General features: G+C 49.5%; 1 pseudogene; it reads left to right on the plus strand.

Moving 5' to 3' along the window:
- Positions 1–2,208, plus strand: part of LOC149857492 (uncharacterized) — a 36,728-nt pseudogene extending 34,520 nt beyond the window's left edge.
- The last annotated feature ends 22,311 nt before the right edge of the window (positions 2,209–24,519 follow it).

The following is a 24,519-nucleotide window of genomic DNA, read 5'->3' on the forward strand; positions in this document are numbered from 1 at the left end:
ATCCCTGCTGTTGTTCCTGAGGGCTCAATATGCCTGCAAGCTTTTAAAGGGCCTGTGGCTGGGACTGCCACAAAGGCAGTCTAGCCCTGGGGCAGGGGAGGCTTCCAGCCTCAGGGCCCTGGGGCTGAGCTCAGGCTGACCCCCTTGTGGTAGGGGTCTATATAAGCATTACTGTGCTGTAAGTACTCACAAGTAAATTTATTACTTGTATTGGCAGGTAGCAAATTTATTTGCCAGTAGCGATTTTTGTTACACAGTAAGCATGTGCACGTGTAGATGTGTACACTTACTGCACAGTAGACTATACTACTGTGCAGTAAAACATCTCATGTAGATGTGCCCAGTAAAGCATCACTGCCTACATATGTGCCACTCTTAGGATGAAGTAGACTAATTTACTGTGCTGTTGGATAGCCTAATGAGACACAAGTACTATCCAATGGCTGAGTAAATTTGTGTGATTAAATGTACTTGTAGATAGTGAAGTGGGTGCAAATTGTACCTAGTCAGCCAAGCCACCAGGGAGCCAGACCCCTGCCTGCTGCTGAGTCATATGGCATGGCAACTTCAGAAGCCTCGTGGCTTGGGTAGATCCTCTGCTGCTCAACAGGGCTGTGCAAAGCTTTGGGTGCTGATTCTATCTGGAGATTTGGCCAAATTCGATGGCCAAATCTCTGAATCTGAATTGAATCAGGAGACCAATTAAAAGGTCCAAATTGATTTGCAGCTCTCCAAATAGATTCAGAAAAGATTTGGAGAGCTTCGGCAATTTGGGCAGCTCCTGCTCACTGCAGCAGGGAGCTGGACCCGGACTCCATGCTGGTAAGTACGGCGTGGGGGGGGGGAGAGGGGGAGACTGGAGGGGGGGGGAGGGGACCATGGCGGGGACCTCTGCTAGGCCCCATTCCCTGATGGCTTCTCCAGCCCCCCTGAGTAGCTCCTGACCCCTGCCTGCTTTCCCAGCTCCCCCCACAGGCTGCCCCACCTGGTCCCAGCTCCTGGCCCTTTAAAAAAGCCCTCATTCACCAGCTGCTGCCAGGTGGGGGGGCTATCCCCATTGGCCTTCACTACCCCACACTGTGTGGGGGCTCAGTCATGAGTCCCCTGACCCCTGTCCAGTCTCCTAGCCCCACCATGGCTGCCCCACCCAGCCCCAGCTCTTTAAAAAAAAAGAAAAGCCTCCAGTCACTGGCTTCTGCAGTGGCCTTGGGGCTTCTGAGGGGTCATGGCTAAGCCCCCCAAGCAGTGCAGGGCAGTGGGGGGGCAAAGGAGATTGCCTCCTGCCTGGCAGGAGTCAGTGAGTGGGACCTTTTTTTTTCATTTAAAAGGGCTGGGAGCTGAGAGAGCGGGTAGGGAATGGAGCCGATTCGGAGAGTCAGCCGATTCAGCAATGGCCAAATTTCCAAATCAGATTTGGCTGAATTGATTCAGGACAGTGATTTGAATCACCGAATTGAATCACTGTCCCATGAATCAATCAAATCCAAAGTGAATACTAGCCACTTTGCACAGGCCTACTGCCCAACACTGTTACCTAGATCCCAGGGCTGCCCCTCCAATGCCTCTGCCATCCCTGGTCTCCCCCTGAGCACTGAGCCCCACTACTGCAAGACCTGCTGTTTGATGCCACCACTGGGAGCCCAGACATCACCTGCCAAGGCCCCTGCCAGCTGCTGTGAAGTTAGTCCCTGCATCCAGTGACACACAGGGATGGGGGCCCAACTGGAGCCTTGAAGAGATGGCAGACTTCATAGCTATCTGGAAGACTGTCGAGGTCCAGAGGCAGTTTGGCCAGGCTTCAAGGGCCAATGCCCATGTGTACAAGGTGGCCTGGTGGATGCAGGAGCATAGAGACTAGAGGTCCAGCCAACAGTGTCAAGGCCTTGAGTCCATGTCCGTGGGTCCGTGTCCAGGACCACAACAGGTGGTCCAGGATTGCCCATAGATTTATGCTCTTCCTGTGAAAGCTGAATAGAACCCTGGCCCCCACAGACCCTGGCAAGGCCCCACATGTCTTCTGCAGCATAGGCAGGCTGCCAGCACCCAATCTAGCAGCCACAGGCCAGGAGGACTCTCTGGGAAAGGGTACCTTGTGGGGGGCATCAGGTCTTGGTGTGCTCTCTGCCTTCAGGCTCACCCAGCAGCTTGGGCAACCTGGGCCACCACCTCACCTGTCTACTCCAGCAGTGGCCCACCACCAACAAGGACAGGGTGGGACAGCTCCTGCACATGCCAGCTTCAGCTTGTCACCAGAGGGGACCACTGCCTGATTGGCCAGATGCCATGCTTCACAGCCTTGGCTTGCATTTGTCAGCTGGACTTCCTCTCCATGGCCAGGGAGAGCATCTGACTGCCAGGAGCGATTGCCACACCTACCTGGTAAACCCCACACAGGGAGGAAGGCCAGGATAGGAGGGGGCACCATGGCCATCTGTGCCAACACTAGATCACCTGTCCACCCCTGGGCTACAGGGACAACACCTGGGGAGAGGCAGCCCTCCCTTCCCTGCCCTTCCTAGCCAAGCTGCCCGCCACATCCACCTGAGTCTCCTGTCCACCCCCCGGCCTCCAACCCACACAGATACAGGAGGCAGGCTAGGACTTTACCGAGAACTCAGCAGCTGCCAGCTAGGCAGCCAGTGACGCATCATATGCAGAAAAAACTTAATGGCAGCAGCAATACCCTTGTTGGCTGCAGGGGTCAAGCACTCATAGCATAGGCAAAGATACCTCTCCTGGTGGTAGTGCATGATTTAGAGAATGTAAGTTTGCCTGGGGTGCCCTTCAAAGTCATGGTCCCATGACAGGTTCTCAGTTTCTCCTAGGAAACCATCATGATGAACAGCAGCAGGGCATAGTAATCAAGCATCCCTCAGAGCACTCAAACAGCTCGCTGCAGTGCGCCCAGGTGATTCTGACCTGAGACACATTTTGGGCACAGCCCATGCATGGCAGGGTCCCTGGCTCTTCAGAGAAGGCTGCCAAGGGGTGGGTGTCACCAGGTCCAAATCTTAGGTGGGTGAGAACTCCTTACCTCCAAAACCCTAGTGCCAGGCCTGGCAGCATGGAAACTAAGTGCCTGATCTTCAGGGATGAGAAAGAGGAGGAATTACTCCAGAGCCACTGTGGCAGCTGTCAGCAAGGTCCAGCCATGGCCTGGCCTGGGTAGGGTATGGGGAATGTGGGCTGCCTGCAGCAAGTGGCAAGTGGCCTGGCTGCTCTCACTGTGGAAGCAGGGAGGGAAGTTTTGCCCAGTGGCCACCTGTGTAAAGTCCCACCTGGACAACTTACCATGGTCCCTGGGCACCTGTACATGCACGACCCCTGAACTAAGAGCAGGCAGTTCATAGCTTCTCTGTACAGTGCATGTTGTCTCTTAAATGTTGCAGACTCTCACAAGGATTTTCTCTGTCCTTGATCTCCAGAACCAGATGCTGGACATGGGGGAGACCCAGCTGCTGGTAGTGGAGATGGGGTCCCAGGACACCACCACCCTCTGCAGGTGTACTCCATGTACACCAGTTCTGACAGCTCTCCTGGAGTGGCTGATTGCTGTCTCTGAGGCCCAATTCAAGGAGAGTCAGGCCTGGCACTGTGAGTACCATGAGATGAACCAGGCAGACTGTAAGGACCACAGAGCATACCTTGCCCTCCTGCAGAGGCAGATGGAGGCCTAGAATTAACAGCACACCATGGTACAACAGGTGGTGAAGGCCACCAGGGAGCACTGGAGCATCCTTGACAAAGTGCTGGTCCTGGCGATGTCTTTTGTCCCACATGTTTTCCGCACTACATGCCCCAGCACTGGGTACAGCTAGCCCCTGGCAGCCATTCTTAGGCATATCTCAGGTTCCATGTTGGGTGTGGGAAGAGGTGCAGTACTGCCTGAAGCAGCTAGGGCTCCCTACCCTTCCTCTAAATCCTGACCCATTGGTGGCCAGGCACCATGCCACCTGCTGCTTGCCCCACCTCCACGCAGCCCCTGAGCAGGAGTTGCCAGTGGTGGGGCCAGGTCCCCTTGTGGGCCCTGCTGGCCCCGTTTCTGTGGAGGAGGGGGACTAGCCTGAGTAGCCCAGACAGTGCCCACCCGGGCCCCCAGGCCAGCCCCTGGCCCACTGTTCACACCATGGTGTCCTGACCCATGTAGCAAAACCCCCAGTTTTTCTATTTTTTCTTTTAAAATGCATTCCCTCACCTTCCCCAACCATTTCTGACTTTTTCTTTCGCTCTCTAGTCATTATAGATAAGTATAAGTAAGCTAAAATATAGGATAAGCTTTAACATTTTATTTTAGGTAGTAAGTTTTATTTTTCTGTCCCCTCTTTGTGAATAAGTGCCCTGCTATTTTGATGTAGATACCCACTGTTTTATTAGTGATAATTATTATGTTTGTACTGCTTTTATACTGTGTGAGTACTGTTTTAGGCCTATATATGTAAGTTAGCATCAGTCATGTCAAGTTTCCATCTTGTAACATCAAGCCTCCATCTTATCCCCATGCCTGGTTGTGTAATCTATGACTCACATTACCCCTCCTATGTAACTTGGTTCCTGAAGGAATGGGGATGAATGAGGGTGCTTGAGAGACAATGGCAGTAGATCTAAAAATAGCTCCTGAATGACCAAACCATCAACACCAATACCTGGACCAATGACCCAGCCCTTGGAACCACCCTCAGCATTCAAGAAACAAAAGATGAGGCAACCCACTATTGTGCCAAGGCTGCACATGCTCAGTAAGAACACCTGGAACCCTCTAGAACAGGACTGACCTTGTCTGGACAGGCCCTCCCCATAGGACCTCAGAGGTAGTCTGCCCCATAAAAAGAGGTAGTGAAGACTGACTCTTTGGGACTCCCTCTCCATCTGGACCAGCACCATGCCACACCACCTATCCACCCAGAGGCCCTGCTGGTGACCCCGCTCTGGACAACACCTACTGGAGAAAGACCCCTTTCCAGCCTGGTTAGGTAGCTATCACCCCCCACCCTCTCTTCAACCAAGGACTTGGACTCTGTTTCTCTTCCCTACATGGACTCCAGCCCTTCCACTGAGTCTCTTTCTCCTGCTGCCATCGTGAGTGCTTGTGTGTGTGTGTGAACCAATAACTTAATGGGGCTGTGTAGCGTGTTGTCTGTTTAATAAACCTGTTATTTGGACCCCTGAGTTGGGTTTTGCTTTACTATGGTCCATCCCTGCTCTAATCTCTGCTCCTCGCCCCTCTAACTTCTGTCTCATTTCTCCTGCTCCTGCTTCTGGCTCACTGCCGCTTCCAACACCTGTCCTGAGCTCCTCTCTGCCTCCAACCCCCCTGTTTCTTTGCCATTGTCTTATCCCCACTGCCTTTTCCCCTGAGCAACCAGGTTTCTGCCTCAGTTTCTTTCCTGGCTGTCTCCTCCTTGCCACCACTTATCTGCCTGCCCCTCCTGATATCTCAGCTGTCTGCCTCAGTTTCCAGCCCATCTGTTTCTAGCCCCTGTCTGTCTCTCTTTCCTGGCTGTCTCCTCCTTGCCACCAGGCTTTTTTTTCTCTGCCCCAATGCACCAGTGACCTCGAGTAACCCTGGGGCCACTTGAGCTTAAGTAAGCCCTAGCCTCATTTCCTCAGCTAGGTTTTTGCTAGCCCACCAGTTCTAATCCCGGTTCTGGCAACTTTCACTCCATATACTTTAACTCTCTTTCTTTCACCTTAACCTTCCCCCAAGTATCTCAGGTACCTCAGGCACACGCATACACACTGTACCATCCAAGTTAGTTAGCTGGCCAGTGATGTCATTGGTGGATTGTATGTGCGTGAACTGGTGTGTGTGTGTGTATGTGTGTGTGTGTGCGTGTATATCTATCTATATATAGATAGATATGTCATTGTGTGCATGATATATGAATTAGTGATCTGTGTATGTGTACTGAGTGTGCGGGTATGGACAATTACTTTTTGCCTAACTTTCGGGGTGTATAATGTATGTGCTTGAATTAGTGATAGGTATGCATGTGCCTAGGCTGGTTTGGATGTGTATGTGCCTGAGTTAGTAGTGTGTGTGTGTATGTGTGTGTATGCACCTAATTGTTTTGTGTGTTTGTATATGTGCAATTGTGTCACACTCTCCTGTCTAACAGAGCAATACTGAGATCCTGAGAGTTGGCCTGAACCCACAGGGCAACACCTGCGGTAGTGTCCATGGAGGCCAGGGTCCTGGGCCCCTCCTTCCAGTCTTTGTGCTCTAGGTGCCTCCTTCCTATTGTTCCTCTCCTGACAGTTGGAAAGGGACACTGTACATAGTTTCCCAGGAAAAAAGAGGTCTGAAAAGTATCATAGGCAATGCCTAGCTTATGACTTGATGGTTATAACACTATGCCAGGAAGCAGGGGACACAGATATAACTGCCCTCTAACTGAGGGAGAGGGGAGGTGGGGGTAGAACCTGAGTACCTAGCTGTTTGAGCAAGTGCTCTAGCCACTAAGACAGTTGTTTTTAAATTTCCTAAAGTCACATTACCTTTTTATATGACCGCTTCTGACATGGAAACACTACCCCTGGCTTGGTGGGCAATGTGAACTGATACAAAGTGAGGTGACCTGGCCTGGAAATGGTGGGATGCTGCCTCCTGGACCACTACACCATTACTCCCATATCTTTGTAGAACCCCTGATAATCTGTTGCAGAACCCTAAGTTTCTGTAGAACACAGTTTGAAAACCACTGGACTAGGATATTGGGTGAGGTAAAAAAGACCTTGCTTCTATGGCTGTACAAAACATCACTGTCATAGGGGCAACCAGCTGAAAGAGCTCCAAACCACACACAGGAGACCCCTAGGGTGGGGACTATGCAAAAAAGAAAAAAAAACCACAAGAAAAATGCTTACCTACAGCAGGACCCGTGGTGTGCAGGTTGTAAGCCGCGCCTTTATTCATCTGAAGCTGGCCAGTGACGTCATCAGCAATCACCGTCTGGCAGAAATAAAAAGGATCACTGGTAAAGTCTGGGGAGGAGAGAGGGAGAGAGAGTCAGTGAAGACTCTCAGTGCTGATAACAGCAGACGTGCACAGAAGGAGAGAGACCCAGCAGAGGCTCTCTGTATTGGTGGTGACCGGCGTGTTCGGGAGGAGGGAGAGCCAGCGGAGGCTCTCTGCACTGGCAAAGGCTGGTGTGCCCGGGAAGCGAGAGAGCCAAAGGAGGCTCTCTACACCAGCGGAGATTGGTGTGAGCACCCAAAGAGGAAACCCAGTGGGGCAGTAGCAGATTTGGCAGCAGGTTACAACACAAACAGCAGCCGATCAGACCTGAAAGTACCGTGGGGCACTGGAAACAGAATCTCTCAGATGACGTTGGGGGAGAACAATTCCACAAGCCACATTCAACAGTGTGATGGCCCAAGAAGAGAAGCCGTGGCCATCCCTGGCCAGACAACAGGTCATCTTCCTAGAGGTCCCAGGTACTAGGAGTTGGGTACTGACTAGCAGGGATGAGGATGAAGAAATTCATAGTGAGAGTGACAAGGAGGTACCTCCATATCCTAGCAGTAGGGCTAGGGTAGGAAATTAGACAGACCCTCCGCAACTCATAATTTTGGTTTCATTCTTTTTTCTTTCCCCCCTTTTGGAGGGGTTGTGCAGTGGGAGCAATGATGCCCGGGGATTAAGTCTCCTAGTCAGGAAGGAAGTCCCAGTTGAAGGAATAGGACACAGAGTAGAGGCACTGACAAGGCAGCTCCTTTCCACCTTTCCTTTTCCCTTTTGGTTGTTGGTTAATTTTCGGGCCCAAGGCCTGAGGCAACTTAGGGCAGGAGGGGGACCAGCTCAGGCCAGATAGCAGATCAGCTGAGCCACAGTGGAGAAAGTGCTGGGGACACAAAAGGCTCAAGGGGACATCAGGGCTAAGAGCACAACAGCATTGGAGGAGCAGCCGATAAGGTCCAGTGACCAGCCTAAGGTTGGTGTGAGGCTGGGGTGTATGGGAGATGGAGCCCCATGGACGGCCACCTAGCGGACTACCCACCGTGGAGGAACCCCTGGTGGTTTGCTTCCCCACTTAAATTACATTCAAAGTCGTGGCAGAAGAGTCTGGGGGTGGCCTCGGTACATCTGGTGCCGACCATCCGGGCCAGGCGGTCACAATCACCATTCCAATTTGGCTTCAGTTTCAATGATTTGACAGAACAGGCTATAAGTTTGTCATTTCTTGCCTGATTTCAATGGAACTTGCAGGAATGGTAGCTGCATCTGAAGGCATGAAGCCTACCAATTTTCAAGGACATAGGTACAGGGGGTTCAGAGAAACTGCACCCCAAATCTTGAGAGCAAAACTCCTGTCACCTGTATGTGTGAAGCTACAGCAGGGTCAAAACTGCAGGCTTGCTAACCTCTGCTGAGGCAAAGAAGCCTGCCATCTCTCACCAAAACAGGTGCAGTGACTTTGGGTTCTGGGGCCCTGCACCACTGGCTGTTGACAAGCAAAACTCATGATGTGGGTGAGTGACATTGTATGTGTGTTAAGGTGTGCCCTTCCTGGCACTGGGGCCTCTGCACAACACATAGCAGTATGCTCCTGTGAGGCCTTCTCCTCCCCTACAGCCTCATCTCAGTCCACCACTGTAAATGATGGCAAGTGACAATAATGTAGCTGGCTCAACAGCAATAGCACCAGCAGCACCAGCAGCACCAGCAGCATCTAAGGTAGCTAAACAGAACTGTCACAGAGCCTTTCCTGTTATAAAGGAATTGACAGCAAGAAGTAAAGATGCTGTGTTGGATATATGTTACTCACGGTGTGCTTATCTTGTGTTTTTATGTTTGTATGTTTATTATGAAAAAAATGGAATAGTTAGAGAAATAGCTTAGGAAGCTTCAGGTTGAAAAACCCTTTGTCAGGCTGAGGAAGTACCTTAAGTTGGTGTGTCTCCTGGTCCTGGATGGAAGGAATAGCAAAGAAGCCAGAGGCTATCCTGGCACGCAATGCAGGCAAGAAAGCCAGTCAGTGAAAATGGAAATGGAGGCATCAGGGGGTGAGGGACAGGCTGGGGTAGAGGGTAGGAGGGTAGCCTCCTACCTTCCCCATAGCCCCATGCCATACCTCCAAGTTCATCCTGGCAGGAGAACGAGCTCAGCAGGGATACATTCTTCCCTTGTTGGCTGGTGCTGAAGTTAGTGCCCCATCAAGCTGAGAGTCAGGCATTACCTGGTTTTTAAAAGAATGAAAAAAGGAAATAGGTGTGGACAGAGTGAGGGGGATGGCATTCAGTTCATCTGCAGCTGGAGCTTGGGGAACCCCAGCAGCGGGAGGTCCACCTTCAGGGACACCAGCTGCTCCATGAAACCAGCATTCAAGCAGGTGCAGTGGGGTGTCACTACATCCCCAGTGATGCTGAACACACTCTTGCTCAGCACGCTGGTCAGTGGACAGGAGAGGTGTTCCCAGGCAACTGTGGCCACACCAGGTTCCAGCCACACCAGGTTCCAGCTTGCCCAGTAGGGCAAGGGGTTGCACAGCAACGGCTCCACATCCTCGGCAAGATAGGCAGGCACCAAGGCATGAGTGCTACCTGCCTGATGCTGGGGTCTGGTGGCTCTGGACCCCACCATAGAAGCCACGCCCTTGGCCCATATTGGCAATGCCTGTGGTGGAGGACAAGACTGGCTCATGGACGATGTTCTAGCATGAGACAGTGGATCCCCCAGTTCCATGTCCCCCAGCCTCCACCATTCTGCCTCCCTGACTTTCTTTACCAGCATTTCCATTCACTTATTCAGTGTTTGGCTCCCACATATGGTGCCCTTCACTCTTGAGTCACACACGGTGGCCAGCACATGGCCTGTACTGGACCGCAAGGGATCAATCCATTTCCTGATGCCCTCCTTTAGTCTCCTCATCAGTGCCTGCATGTGTGGTGACAGTGGGCTGCCCCAGCCAGGAACACTGATCCCCTGGAAGCTCCCATTTGGCTCTGAAGTTCTCTCACTGTGGGGATCACCTGGCTAAGAAGGACATCAGCAGCATTGAGGCTCTCAGTGGCCTCAAGGAAGGGCTTGAGGACCACCAAGATCTGGGAGATGGTATCCCACTCAGCTTTGTTCAGGGGGCCACTGATCTCAATCCCCCTGAGCAGGGCCATCTCATGGATGGCCTTCTGTTGCTCCACCAGCCTGTCAAGCTTCAGGTATATGGAGTTCCACTGAGTCTCCACATCCTGCATGATTTTGTGCTATGGGATAATCAGCTCTGTTTGTTTGTCCCATAGCATCTTGCCCCCCTTGATGCTCTGGTGGAAGTAGCCTGCCACCTTTCTGCATTTGGACATGAGCTTGCTGGTGGTGCTGGTGCCATCACCAGCAGCCCTGTCCCCCTCCAAGTCGTCCCTGACAAGGTGCAACTTGTGTGCCACACAGCGGATGCCAACAAAGTTGGCATCATGGACCACCTCAACCATATTGGTCCCACTGTCAGTGACCATGAAGCCGCGGATGAGCTCGCCCTGCCCAGTGAGCCATGCCTGCACCAGACAGTTCATGGTCTCCATGATCTCTGCTGCTGTGTGGGACTCATCCATCACCTCGGCTTGAAGAAGAGCCCACCACCGGCCTGACTTGTCACACCAGTGCCCTGTGAGGGAGAGGTAGGTATGATCTCTACCCTGGCTTCTCCAGATGTTCAATGTGAAGTGTAAGGCCACCTGTGGACCTGCCTTTTAAGCTCCTCCCTCAAGAACTCCATTCATGCTTCATACAAGGATGGCACCACCTTCCTACTGAAGGTGGTGTGTGCGGGCACTTGGTATGATGGGACTGCAAGCTCCATGAGCTGTCTGAACCCTGGCCACTCAATGAAGGAGAAGGTCTGGCCATCAACAGCAAGCATCTCCCCAATGCTCTGGGTGAGCTCGCTTGGCCTTGCAATGCACCCCACTTTCTGTCTGCCTTTCCCCCACTATTCCAGTGTGGCCTGCCTCTGCTCTGGGGGGATGGGGGCTTTGGAGCAAGCGGGGGACTTCCCTTTGGGCATGTTCCCACTGGTGCCAGGCTGAGAATGAGCAAGGGCAAGGGGATGGTGCCTGCAGAGATGCATCAGCATCCCCATGGTGCTCATATATTTTGTTCCCTTGCCCCAGCTGGTTTTATCTTGGCAGTGCAGGCAGATAGTGTACATGGGATCATCTGCCAGCTCAAAATGATCCCAGACCACAATTCCCCACTCACTTTTGTGGTGTGGGTGCATCTGTGGATGCTGCTGCACTTTCCCCCTCCTCAGCAGGCAAAGGCACAGCAAGAGGAGGAGCAGACTTGGCTGAGCTGCTTGCCTCCACCTCTACATCAACATCTTCCAAAGTGCCTTCTGGGGAAGGAGACCTGGCTTGAAGGGAAACTTGAGCAGTGTCGAGCACAAACTCAACTGATTCCCCCTCCTTCCCCGAATTTCCCTTGCTAGGGCACTAAGATCCAAAAGAATAAATCAATGAATATAATAGTAAAATAAAAGCACCTATGATAAAAAGGTATTCTGAAATCCCTCCTGCTAGGGTAGCAAGCAGGGAATCCTTTAGAAAATCAGTGCTGCTAGCCACAGTGGTCTGACAGTGAGCTGCTAGAACAGACAGCTCACTAAGTGACCCCAAAGCAGAAAGCAAGGCAGTTCAAAAAATGTTGCCGTTTATGAAGTTTTTTTGTCCATCCCACAAAGCACTGGGGTTGGAAGGGACCTCAGGGAAGAGTGACAGTTGCTGGCCAGCTACACATGTTAATAATGAGAGCAGTCCCTCCCCACCCCACCTTCCCTCCTCCTTCCCCTCCCTCCCCTTACTTTACTTTCTGTTTCCCTGCAGGGAAGTCATTAAAGGTAAGCCCAGCTTCATAGTCAAATTTTTTTGAATTTTTAAAAACTTTTCAACCTGCCTTGTTTTGTTTCGACCCTGTTTCGAGTCTCCCTGTTTTGTTTCAACTTCGCTGTTTCAAGGTCAAAATGGCTTGAAACAGCATTGAAACAAAAGGGGCAGTGAAATTTCACACAGCCCTAATGAGGAAGAGGGTGTTTTATTGTTGGTGGGTAGGGTGGGTGGTGGAGGAGCTCTGTTGTTGGGGAGGGAAGAGGAATGGGGCCTGTTGTTGGGAATGGATTGAGGAAGTGAGGTGGGGTAGGACTGTGTTTCTGTGAGGGGAACAAAGTGTTTTTTGGAGAACTGTCTACAGTGAGTATGGTGCTGGGGATGGGCGGTGGGGGTGGGGGGTAGCTGTCCAGGTAAGCTATAGAAGAGAGTGTAGGAGGAGGTTGTTGGCCAGTATCTCTCACACCCAAAGGTCTGCCCCACACTGGCAGGTTTGTATCTCACCCAGGGCCAGCAGTTCTAGCACCATTGCCAGCAGGAGCCTGGGGCACTGGCCATCATTGCCAGGGGCAGGGGCAGGGGCTGGAGCAGCCATGAGGCAGAGACTGCAGCAGGAGAGCTGCTGTGTGCTGCCCCCAGGCTCTACCCACTGCTCCTTGCCAGAAAAGTGGCTGGCCAGGGAGCAGGGTTGCCTTTTAAAGATGGTTGCAGGCTGCAAGAAGTTGCAGTCAGAGCCTCCAGCTCCCCCAGTGGTGTCTGGGACCTGTTGCAGGGCCGCAGGAAGTGGGAGCAATTTGTTGCTAGGAGCAGCAAATCTGTTCCTGCTTCCCTGAACATGTAGACTCTGCCTGGGAGCATTTGCTCTTGAGTAGTTTACTTGAGAGTAAACTGCTGCCAGATCCAATGCATGTGGAGATGCACCTAGTAAAGCACACGTGTAGATGTGCCTCTTTGCAAGTATTAGTTTCAATATGTCAAGGTTTGAGTAGAACTGTTCTTTGATATCATCATCAGCATCAAGCATTGGAGTGTATACACTAATTATACTGGTCATTACTCCGCTTAAGCAGAGGGTCATAAGATGTTCAGAACTCATGGTAGAGGTGATACCTTTTATTAGACCAACTAGATATTTGCAATTTTTTTCTTTATTTGCAAGCTTTTGTGTGCACACACCCTTTTTCAGGCATAGGAGAAGGCAAAGATTGTAAAATTTCTCCTACATGGAAATGGCAATTTATATTTCACAGGAGAGCTGAAGGTGTTGTAAGATCTCCTCATTGGAAAATTCATTTTATGCAAGTTAGTCTCAGATAAAAGTTAGAGCCCACAGGGAGCTCCATAAGTTGACTGATGAGCTGATTTTTAATGGCAAAGCTAGTGCTGTGAATCTATCTGTCCCTTCCAGAAGAAGGTATAGCCTTCATCCTCTTCCCTCAGCTGGCCCTCATCTAGTCATTGTGTCTCGGAGCTGCAATGTTGATGTTGTATCTCAACACATCAAGGTGTGAACATTCCATGTTGAGAAAATCATTGTCTTCTTATGGTGTTTTCAACTACAAAGAGAGTGATCCCACTGGACACTGTTATTCAGCCAGAAGCAGGTAAGGCAGCCTAAGTTAGGGCACCATTTCTAGTCCCTTCCCTTATGTGGTGTGAGCAGAGGGAATGCTGAATAGGGCTGTTCAGTCACAGTAGCAGCCGCCAAATTGCACCCCATCTCAACTCAGGTGCAAAACAACCATCAGGCTACCAATATCTGCATGCAGATTCATGGCTGGAGACTGCCAGATTCACTAATCCTATTTCCATTACCACTGGTCCATCACTGCAGGGGTTTTGGGGGTTGGTACAAAAGAGGGTGTTGTTTCCTGTGGTAGAAACCTGCTGTGATTTCAATGTGAGGAAGCTGATGAGTGGAAACAGCCACCACCTGGTTTTGACAAAGTAGAGATCTGATCACCATCTTGCTGCAAGCTTCTTCCGTCTTTACTGCCATTAAGATCCTGACACCTTCCGTCTGATACACCACTGAGGACTTGGGGTTGGATGACGGTTTGTCTGTAACCTCCTCTCAGGCCTGTTTGTCATGGGTGACCCTGCCAGGAGTGAGACTCCAGGCGACATAGCTCTGAGGATCATTGAGATGCACAAGCCTCTCCACCACTACAAGGTCTCAGTTCATGGAGAGGACCAAATGGATTAGGATATGTTGGGACCCAAAGGCCTTCAGGTCTGGGTTTTGACCTCTGTGCTTAGTTTTAGCTGCATGCTTAGTTTGAATTGTGGTTGAGACTTGCACCCAGCAAAAAGGAGCAGATGGAAAAATACTGTTCCTGACTTAAAATGAATCAGGAAGTTGGCTTACTAAATTGAATAAATATAGCCTGGGCAGCAGAGGAACACTCAGAACAAAACCTTTTGGGTGTTTGTCACTTTAACGGCTGAGAGCAGGCATCTGGCAGGTGCAGACCAGCCTTGATGAGGCAGCCATTTTAGATCCTGGCTTTCAGGGCTGGAGCAGCGGTCTACTGCTGGTAGTTGGAGCAACAGCACCTGGCTGAGCTGATCCTCCTGGAACATCTTGGAGGTAAGGGCAGGAGCTATGGGGATGGCAGGAGGCTCCTGATCCTGGGTATGACTGGAAACTGCACTTTGCCAGGGAAGGGTGGCCTGGTGGGACTCCCTGTGGCAGGGGATCCCTCAAGAAATGCCAGGCCAGTTACCACCCTGGTTAAAGGAGGGTAGGGGCACCTTAAAACCCCAGCCCCCACCAGCCATTGGGTAACAGAGCAGGTGGGCCAGGCATCTGATTCCCTAGGGGTGAAAGACTCCAGGCCCTGGTGAGAGGGTGGAGTTGAGGGGTGAGGCACACTGATGTGAAAGGCATCTGAGTCCCTAGGTATGTAAGACCCCAGGCCCCAGTGTAGGGGGTAAAGTGTTGGCCCCAAGGAGGGGCTAGAGTGATGTGTTGCCTGGTGAGGAGCTAGGAGCAGAGTTAGCCCAGAGTTGGTGAACTGATTGGTCCCCACTCAGATGAGGGTCATGGAAGAGGTACAAAAGGCTGAGGTAGGGCCAGTAAAGGAGTGCAGAATAAGCCTGATGGCCTATGGGAGCCGCTCAAGGGAGCAGGGCAGAGTGCATGTGGCGCAGGGCAGGGAAGAGTGATAGAGGCCCGGTGAGCATGGGTGGAGTGTCAGAGGCCCCAGTAAGAGTGGGGCAGAGTGAGTTAGGCCCTGAACAGGGCAGGGTGCAAGAGGCCTAACAATGTACTGAGTTTGGCCCAGCCTCAAGCCGGAGCTATAACAAACTGTATGTTATCTGCAAGGCATGGGACACAATAAGGGAAGGTTGAAGTCATGTAAGAATTGCCCTTTGGCATCAGGGCACTCGAAGGGCAGACTCCCAAACCAGCTTTATATGTATTTGACAACAAGCCATAGCAGGAGAGTAAGGCAGGTAGTGTGCCCAAAGACAGGAGGGTGGGCCGGCATTGTAACCAGGCCTGGGAATTTGCCCCCTGTTACACCACCTAAGAATGAAAAGTCTTCCTCAGAACAGAAAATTTCAGTTAAAGGTAACCATATTTGGCAAACAGAATCAAGATAATTAATATGCATTAGGACGAAGTCTTAACCCAATTTTATGTATTTAGAAATGCAGACTATCTGGTATATAAAGAGAGGTGAAAGAGTGTATCCTTCAGAACTTACTCCTGAAAGATCCAGTCATTGAGCCAAGATTCAAAACTCAGACAAAGGAAGTGGGAACCCTGGACAAGACCTCATGGACTAGCTATCCAGTGACATTGTGTTCATTAAATCTTGGGGTGGTGAGCATGTTGTATTACTTCTTAATAACCACAGTATTAGAACTGTAACTGCTAAGGCATTAATAAATGTGTTATTTGTTAAGGAGTAACTGTGTCCTAGTCTTGGAATTAACACCTTGTACAAGGCCCAAAATAACAGTACTGGATGTAATAGATAGGAGGGGAGGGATGATATATGCATCATATTTAATTTCCAAGAATTCCATAGAATAATAAAATTGATCAGATAAGAAACCATACTTAAGCCTTGCCAAGAGAGCAAGTGTTGTCTGAAGTTTCGTAGGCAAAAGGAATCAGAACTCATGGCAGAGGTGATATCTTTTATTAGACCAACTAGGTATTTGCAAAAAGATATAGGCAAAAAGATATAGACAAAAGATTCTTTACCCACCCCACCCCAATAGCTTAGTTGATCAATGTTAACTAAGAGTCTGAAGAGGACTTTGGCTTGGGTGGAAGTGGAAACTGTATTCTTACATTTTACAGCTAATGTGCTAGGATAAGGTAAAATCATTGTTCTGATATTTTATGCTAGACTCTGATTCCTCTGTCTACATCTCAGCATATGGTTACTGATCTCTTATGATTCATATGGGGTTTGTTTTGTTTTGTAATAAGTGTTTTTGTTATTTTTTGCTTGTTGTCAGTGTTAAGTGTGGTAGCAGATTTGACCAGTGAAACAGGCCTTTTCTCCAGAAAAGGGACTCTGTAATTTCTGAACATGTGATTACACAAGGATGTGATTCTGCTAACTGGCAAAATCTCCTCTGCTGAGATTGTGCAAGACCTGGGTGACATATAAAACTGAGGTACATTAGGCCAAGAAGTTGACCCCGGATTATCTCAGTCCATTCTCAATGGTCAAGCACGAAATAGTAGAGAGGGGTTTGGGGCTGAAGGACACACCTGTGTGTGTGTGTGAACACCCCAGGAAAGTGTCTCAAAGCACATCTGACCAAATCTAGTCAGGTTGTCACACAGGGATTTCAGCTATTTTTAGATCTAGTGAGTATCAGTTTGATTTTTCTTCCCTCCCCTTGAACTTACTACAAGTACTTATATTCACACACTCTTTGAGGAGTTGATGGTTCACAAGATCATCCATCCAAGGATTAACTCCTGTCTGGAGCCTCTGTGTTTCCCACATGCAATGTTTCCATGCTGGAACTGAAGGCCACCCCTCTGTACAGATCATAGTGAATCTGGACCCCTCAGGGACCATTGTGCTACTGAAACAATGAGACAATATTGTTTAAAATGATGAATGGTTTATTTTTGTTCTTGTCTGCATTTAACTCTTGTATCTTCTCTGATAGATTGTAAGCAACCTGAAGGAGGTGTTATCTTTTTTTGTTCTGTGTTTGTACAGCACCTAGCACTGAGGTTTCTGGGTGCCTTGTAATACAAATAATCATGTATAAATACCACTTTTGAGAGAAAGATTGGAGCTCAGTAGGAGTAAGTGTTGTTTAGACCTACTGAAATATAAATATTATGATATTTAGTAACAACATGTAAACGCCAGCTGGAGGAGACTGAGACTGCTGTTGCCAGGGGTTGTCAAAATCTCCCTTTGGATGGGCAGGGTGCCAGAAGTTTTTAAGTTTGTGACTGTCCAGTCCTTACTTAAGAAACCAACATTTGAAACTGACTCCCCAGACAGTTTCAAACCCAATCTCCAACCTCTCACTTCTGAATAAGAGCACTGAATGAGTGGTTGCCCAACAACTTTCATCCAGGATATAACACAGAAGCTATGCTTATAGCCTTCATTAACAATCTTTGGAGACTAACAAGGAAAATTGTGCCCTATTGATCTTACTAGATCTTTCAGTGGCCTTTGAACAGAGCCATAGCCAGGCATTTTGGTGTCTAGTGAAGGTCCTATGCAGAGCCCTCCCCCACAACAAAAATATTGTATTATTGTTTATCCTTTTTTACTATTATTTTGAAAGAAGACACTTGTGTGATATAGCCTGGGAATACCTTAAGTACATACAAATGTATTTAGCACAAAACACACTACATAAATGAGTCATGAATGCATGAAGCCTGGGAAACAAGCAGGGAGAACAGGAAATACTTGCACAAAACTATGATGATATTGAAATAACAGAGACTTGGTTGGATAGCTCACATGATGGGAATACTGTTATGGATGGGTACAAACTGTTCAGGAAGGCCAGGCAAGGAAGAAGAGGAGGAGGAGTTGCTTTTTATGTAAAACAGCCACATAATTACCCAGAGATCCAGTATGACACTGAAGAAAGGCCTGTTGAAGTCTCCGGGTTAGGGTCAGAGGGGAGAGCAACAAGGGTGATGTCATGGTGGGGGTCTGTCATAGACCACCAGACCAGGTGGATGAGGCTTTCTTTAAACAGCTAGCAGAAGTTTCCTGATTACAGACCCTGGTTCTCATGGGGGACTTTAATCACTCTGATGTTTTCTGGGAGGGCAATACAGCAGTGCACAAGCACTCCAGGAAGTTCTTGGAAAGTGTTGGGGAAGAAATTTCTTGTGCAAGTGTTGGAGAGGCCAACTAGGGGCTGTCTTCTTCTTGACCTGTTGCTCACAAACAAGGAAGAATTGGTGGGGAGCATAGATGTGGATGACCTTGGGCGGCTGCAACCATGAGATGATGAAATGGCTCAGGCTGTCTCCTTCTGCTCAAAATAACTTCTCAGCACTGACTCTTTGTTTACACAGCTATACTGAGTTTTTGTAAACACCTTCCTGTCTTAACAAGCTGTTAATACTTTCCCTTCTAGGATCAGCCTTGCAACATGCTAGTACAATGAAACACAGCGAATGAGCAGGTGTCAAAAAACATTGCTTATCTACCCCCATGTCCCCTCCTAGCACCTAGGATGATCAGCTGCCTCAAAAAAATTAAATTTTTGTGGTGCTATCTATTCTCAGGGACACACAAGACCACAAGGTATCCTGTTTCACACCCCCCATCCCTGACCCCGGGGTGGGGCTGGATCCTTCTTGCTCTTCCTTTAACTGTGTTCAAGCTCCCTACAGCTGCATTGCCTGGACAACATTCTGGCTTGCCATAGCCTGCACCTGTAAATTCCACACAGAGGTATACATGTGTTGGAGGCAGAAGCAACAACTTCAAGGAAGACAGGGTTGCAACCTGATCTTGGAGTGTGTCTGAGGCCTGTGGCATGGACAAGGGTATATGCTGTGGTATGCTTGGGTTAAATAAGACAACCTCCTATTGCGGGAATGTTGGGAAGCTAGGAGCACAGAAAAAAAATATCTCCCCGCTGGAAGACCGTGTGAATGAACAGGTAAAGAATCCTTGGGACTCAAAGGCTCTTCAGATTGGAGCAAGATTTAAAATGTTTCACATGAACATCTGCCTAGACACGAAACTGGCATCATTCACTCCCCAGCTGCTTGCAGTCATTGCTGTGACCACACCAGGCTACAATGTGTGGAGGAACAAGTTCTACCTCAGCAAACAATTCCTTGAGGTGAAACTGACTTGACATCAGAGCAGTCCCTTGGGCGGGGGCGGTAATTGGGGTGACTGCCACGGGCCCTGCTTTTGGGGGGCCCTGCGAAGTGCTGTGCGGGCCCTTAGGGAGCCACCACTCAACGCAGCTGCTGTGAGCTGCTGGCTTTGTGCTCTGGCCACTTGCCACCCCCTCCCCCCACACAGGGCCCGCACAGACTGATATGCTTCGGGCCCTGCACACCCCTAGGGGCAGCTCTGCTTGACATATTCTACATAGTACCTTTACTCAAGGGCATATCCACAGGAAAGTGCAGTGGTGTGTACTTTATACTGTGGATGGACAGTGCATGCTTTCCAGTGTGTAGGACACTGAGCTTTCTTGCCTCCTGGGTGATGGAGGACACCCAAGGGGCCAGGCAGGGAGCAGGTACAGGAACAGGGGTGAAGCCTGGCACCCACTCAGCCTTTCTGTGCAGCTGGAGTCCGCAGGCAGGCAGGGGACACCAGGGGAGGGAGGCAGGGAACAAGTGCCGAAAGTGGGGATTTTATCTGCCACTGCTACTGTCCCCAGCCAAGCTTGGCACTCTGCGCAACCACTCCCTGTGGCTGGAGACCCAAGCCAATGGGGGATACCAACAAGTGTTGGGCAGAAAGCATGTACAGGAACATGGACCGCTTGCTGCTGTGTCTATTCTTGGTAGAGCTTGGCACCCAGTACAGCCTCGCCCCACAGCCTCCAGCTGGAGCAGGGCAGGACTGACTTTTGGTCCCCTTTGATGCCCAGGTCAGTTGGGAATGGCAGTGATGGTGGAATACAGGTTCTCCCTCTCCCACCCTACCCCCTTTCTGTACCTGCTACCTGCCTGGCCCCTCCTGGTATATTCTGCAGACTTGATGGGTATGTGGACAACATGGAGAGGGTCCAGAGGAGGGCCATCTGCATGATCCGGGGACAACAGGACAGACCCTACAATGAGAGACTGCGGGACCTGAACCCGTTCAGCCTTTACAAGTGAAGGCTGAGGGGGGACCTGGTGACCGTCTATGAACTCACTATGGGGGACCAGAAGGGTTTGGGAGAGACCTTGTTTCCCCTAGCGCCCCTGGCATAACAAGGAATAATGGCCACAAGTTGTTGGAGAGTAGGTTTAGATTAGACATCCGTAAGAACTACTTCACAGTCAGGGCGGCTAGGATCTGGAACCAACTTCCCTGGGGGTCTTTAAGAAGAGGCTTGATACCTACCTGGCTGGAGTCATCCGAGCCCAGTTTTTCTCCTGCCCAGGCAGGGGGTTGGACTTGAAGATCTACAAGGTCCCTTCTGGCCCTAACTTCTATGATTCTATGATTCTCCCAGTGCAGGGCTTACTGGGTGGGCATGGCAGGTGTGTCCATTGGCCTGAGTCTGCCCCTGCTGGTGTCAATAATGTGCAACACCCAGCAATGTCCTGAGGTGCAGGGGTGCAGTGCCTGGCTGTCTGGGCAGGGGCTCCCTCCAGGGAAGAGCTGGAGCTCATGAGGGCAGGTGGTGCCATCCCCAGGCTGGCGTCCTGGGTGGGGCTGCACACTCAGACCTGTCAGGGCAGGCCCTGGCTCAGGCTGCTGGGGTTGCTGGATGATGCTGTGGGCAGGGACTGTAGTGGAATGGGCTCCTGGAGCCCCGAGGGGCCCTCCCCCACTGACAGCTCATCACTGTTGCCAGGCCATGGCAGAGTCTTAGCAGGCTGCCCATGCTGGAATACATGGCATGGCTCTGTTCAGGGTGCCAGGGTGAGAGGATGTATTTTAGCTGCTGCATAAAGGGCATGGTCCTGCAGGCAACCCCCAGCTGGTGGTTGTGGTCAGTGACATGGACCCATTGGTTCTGCAGGACCTTGACCTTTATATGGCATTGGCATGCTGACCCATCATACCTGTGCTGGTGCATATGGTCTGCCAGACCTTCACAGATGTGCACATTGGAGTGCCCACCTTGGGTGAGCTGGCTCTGGACCTCATCCCCACCCTACAGTGCAATGAGGTCCACAGTCTCATCCTGGGACCAGTTACACTCCTGGAAGGCAGTGTGTGGCATCAGGGGTGATGCCAGCATAGATCTCTCTATGGCCCTGCATGAGAGAATCTGCATCTGCTGGGCTTGGGCAGGTGCATGGTGTGGGACAGGAAGACAGGCAGTGGGGCTGGGCCAGGGGCCAGTATTATGGTCTAGGCAGGTTGCTGTGCTGTCCTGGTGCCTCTACTGTTGGATCTAGTGGCCAAGTCAGGCAGAAGGTAGGACAGGACCCTGGGGTCAAAACAGTTTTAAAGGCTAAGCTGGGGCAGGCAAAGAGCTCCAATCGTGGCCCTGGGGTTAGCTGATGGTGGGGCTTCTGGTCAATATCTACATGTGCACTACTGTTCAGTTTGCTCCCAGTCAGTTGTCTACATGTGTGCTACTGCTCAGTAACTATAGGATGGTTAATTTGCTACCTGCATTTGCAGGTAGAAAATTGCCCACACAGTAGACTAATTGACTGTGCAATAAGCACTTGCATGACTGGATGTTAACACTTCACTGCATAGTCAATTAGTCAATCGAGTGGTAAAGCACTTTGTTTAGATACACCCAGTATGTATCTGCTAGAAAGTGAAGAAGTGAGGGAAGTTCACTGGAACGCCAAAAAATTGAGCCTACTTGTCACCTACCCCAGTCCTATGCTTGTGGAAGGAATGTGGGCATGGTAGATTTAAGCCACATTTACCATCTCTGTATTCTGAACAGATGCCTATGATTTCCTAAATGAAAATTAGAGCTAACCTAAGGCTGCTGTAACTTCAGTCTCCAGGAAGCAGACAACAGCCACTTGCCACTCTCCAAGACATCCTCAATTCATTTGGAAGCAGGAAAGGGTCAGAGAGCCCATTCTACCAGAGGAATTCTCAGGGAGCTCAGAAAATCTAGGCCTCTGAATCTGATTCCATTAACTGTGCTGTAGAAATAATAATGAAATCCAGGTGTTTCATCCAGCCTCAGACCCACATGGAATCCTTCATGATGATTCAGGCTGACGGCTATGGTGTCCTGGCCAAATGCAAATGGCAAAGAACACTTTGGGTCACCTGAAGGAATCAGCAGATAATCTTGCCCAGGAGACTGAGGCGCCCCTGACTCTGTTCTTTCTCTTGGTTATGTTCTAATAAGCCACTCACCATACCACTACAGTTCTTTGCCCCTTTATGAACATAAAAATAAATTCATCAGGGGCCAATAGTGTAAATCAGGAGTGCTCCATTGGTTTACCAATCCTGCCCACCCTCTCCTGGGATAGAGTCCTTTGGCCTCTCAGCATTTCTGTTTCCTTTCCAGATACAAACCTTGCTCTTGCAGGAGTTAAATCCAGCCAGAATTGGAGCTGGAGTCATGGAGCTGCTGCTGTTTTTTCATTTGAGAACAAGAAGTCTTTTCACTGCTGCCTCCAGCCTGCGCGGTGTGGGGGGCTCTGTTGCCCCTGTTTCCTGTAGAGAATATTTGCACTCTATGGAGGGAGACTTCCAAGCACAAGCAGCAGCTGAAGCTGATCACGTGGCTCCTAATGAAATCCAGACCCTGGTGGAGTGATGACATATAGTGCTGTGATTTGTGCTTCCATACAGACTAAAGAAGCAGAGGAAGGTATAATATGTTGCGCTGCCGCCAAGCAACACAGACTCCAATATAAATCAGGCAGTGTGAACACAGAGGCTTATTTTCAACATCTGCTTGTTTCTTGTTGTAATTGCTCTTTCTCACACTGCAACATAAGAAGCAAATGGAAATCAGCTAAACACAGACAAAATACTTTTTCTATTATATTTAAAAGTGCTGCAAATAAAATATCCAAAGAATATCTGACTGGTATTAATCTGATATCTGGCTGGTATTAATTTATTCACTGTTTGGTGGAAGCGGGTACGCAAACAATTTCAGACCACACACTGTTATTGAACTCCTTATTTTGTCTCCTCATTATTTGTAGGTCATTATAGGTGTTTTTTAAGTGGTCCCCAAAACAACACCATATTGCTTCTACTTCCTGATTTGCTGACTGAATTCTTAAAAATACAGTAGAATGAATAATGAACAGTAGTGCTAACATGTGAAGCTTTTGGGATTACTGACCATTTCACAAGCAAAACAGCATAATTCAAATGTAACTGGACAATATGACTTCAAAAACAAGACTGTTCACCTCCAGTGCTTCTCACAAAAATTGACTGGCTGCTCATGGCACTTTTATACAAATTACTACTTACCTGGGTCCAGTTCATTATTTGAGTCTCAGAAGAACAATGTCTGCATTTATCTATTTATTTAATTATCTACCATTTAAAATGCTTATCACAGACTCTAAACACTTTACCAAGAGTAACTCCATTAGCATTAATAAAATAAAGTCTTAAAATAGATGAAATAATGAACAGAACAAACAGATGAAACAAAACTGACAAATGAGTTGTTGATACATAAACCTGAGAACTTGAAGTCCTTTCCTTTTCCCCACATGGCAACATCTGATCTTCTCAACACTTCCTTGGGGCTCTCAAAGGATGGTGTCACATATTCATTTGTGACAGTTACATGCTAAATTATCAGCATGTAGTGACTGACTGAAGTTAGTATGTTAGGAGATAACCCTTGCGTGAGGGGCCTTAACACCTGCTGAAGTCCTTGAACATGTGCATCTACTGTGTTTTAACTGCATTATGTCAAGTTGAACATGTGACACCAACCAAACTTCACCTTCGCTGAAAACTTTGCAACAAAGATGGATTTTGTGACATCCCTGGAAGTTTTATAGTTTCATAGTTTCTAGGGTCGGAAGGGACCTGAGCACATCATCAAGTCCGACCCCCTGCCATGGCAGGAAAGAGTACTGGGGTCAAACGACCCCAGCAAGGTGTTTGTCTAGACTTGTCTTAAAGACCCCCAGGGTAGGATCCTGCACCACTTCTCTTGGAAGTTGGTTCCAGGTCCTGGCTGCCCTGACCGTGAAGTAGCGCCTCCTGATATCAAACCTAAATCTACCCTTTGCCAGCTTGTGACTGTTATTTCTAGTCACTCCTGGTAGTGCTGTCCTCCTATGGCTGAGGAGAAACTATATCTCAGCCTGAGGTGTAAACAGTATGGACATGTCCACACATGCAGGCATGTGTGCTTGCAGCAGCTCAAATAGAAGCGGTGCAAATTTGAGCTGAGGCTTTTTGCCTCAGCGCACGTGCCCAGACATACACTCTGGTGTTCCACTTGGGGCAAAATAACCCTGCCTGGCTCCTCCTGGATCTGCAACCAGGGGGAACTAGAGCCTGGAGCCAGTACCTGTGTTGTACATATACATATACATATACATTTGTGTGTGTGTGTGTGTATGTATATATATATATACAC

This window comes from Crocodylus siamensis, chromosome 9 (genome assembly GCF_052110815.1).
Source record: "Crocodylus siamensis isolate JL-2025a chromosome 9, ASM5211081v1, whole genome shotgun sequence".
Lineage (NCBI taxonomy): Eukaryota > Metazoa > Chordata > Crocodylia > Crocodylidae > Crocodylus > Crocodylus siamensis.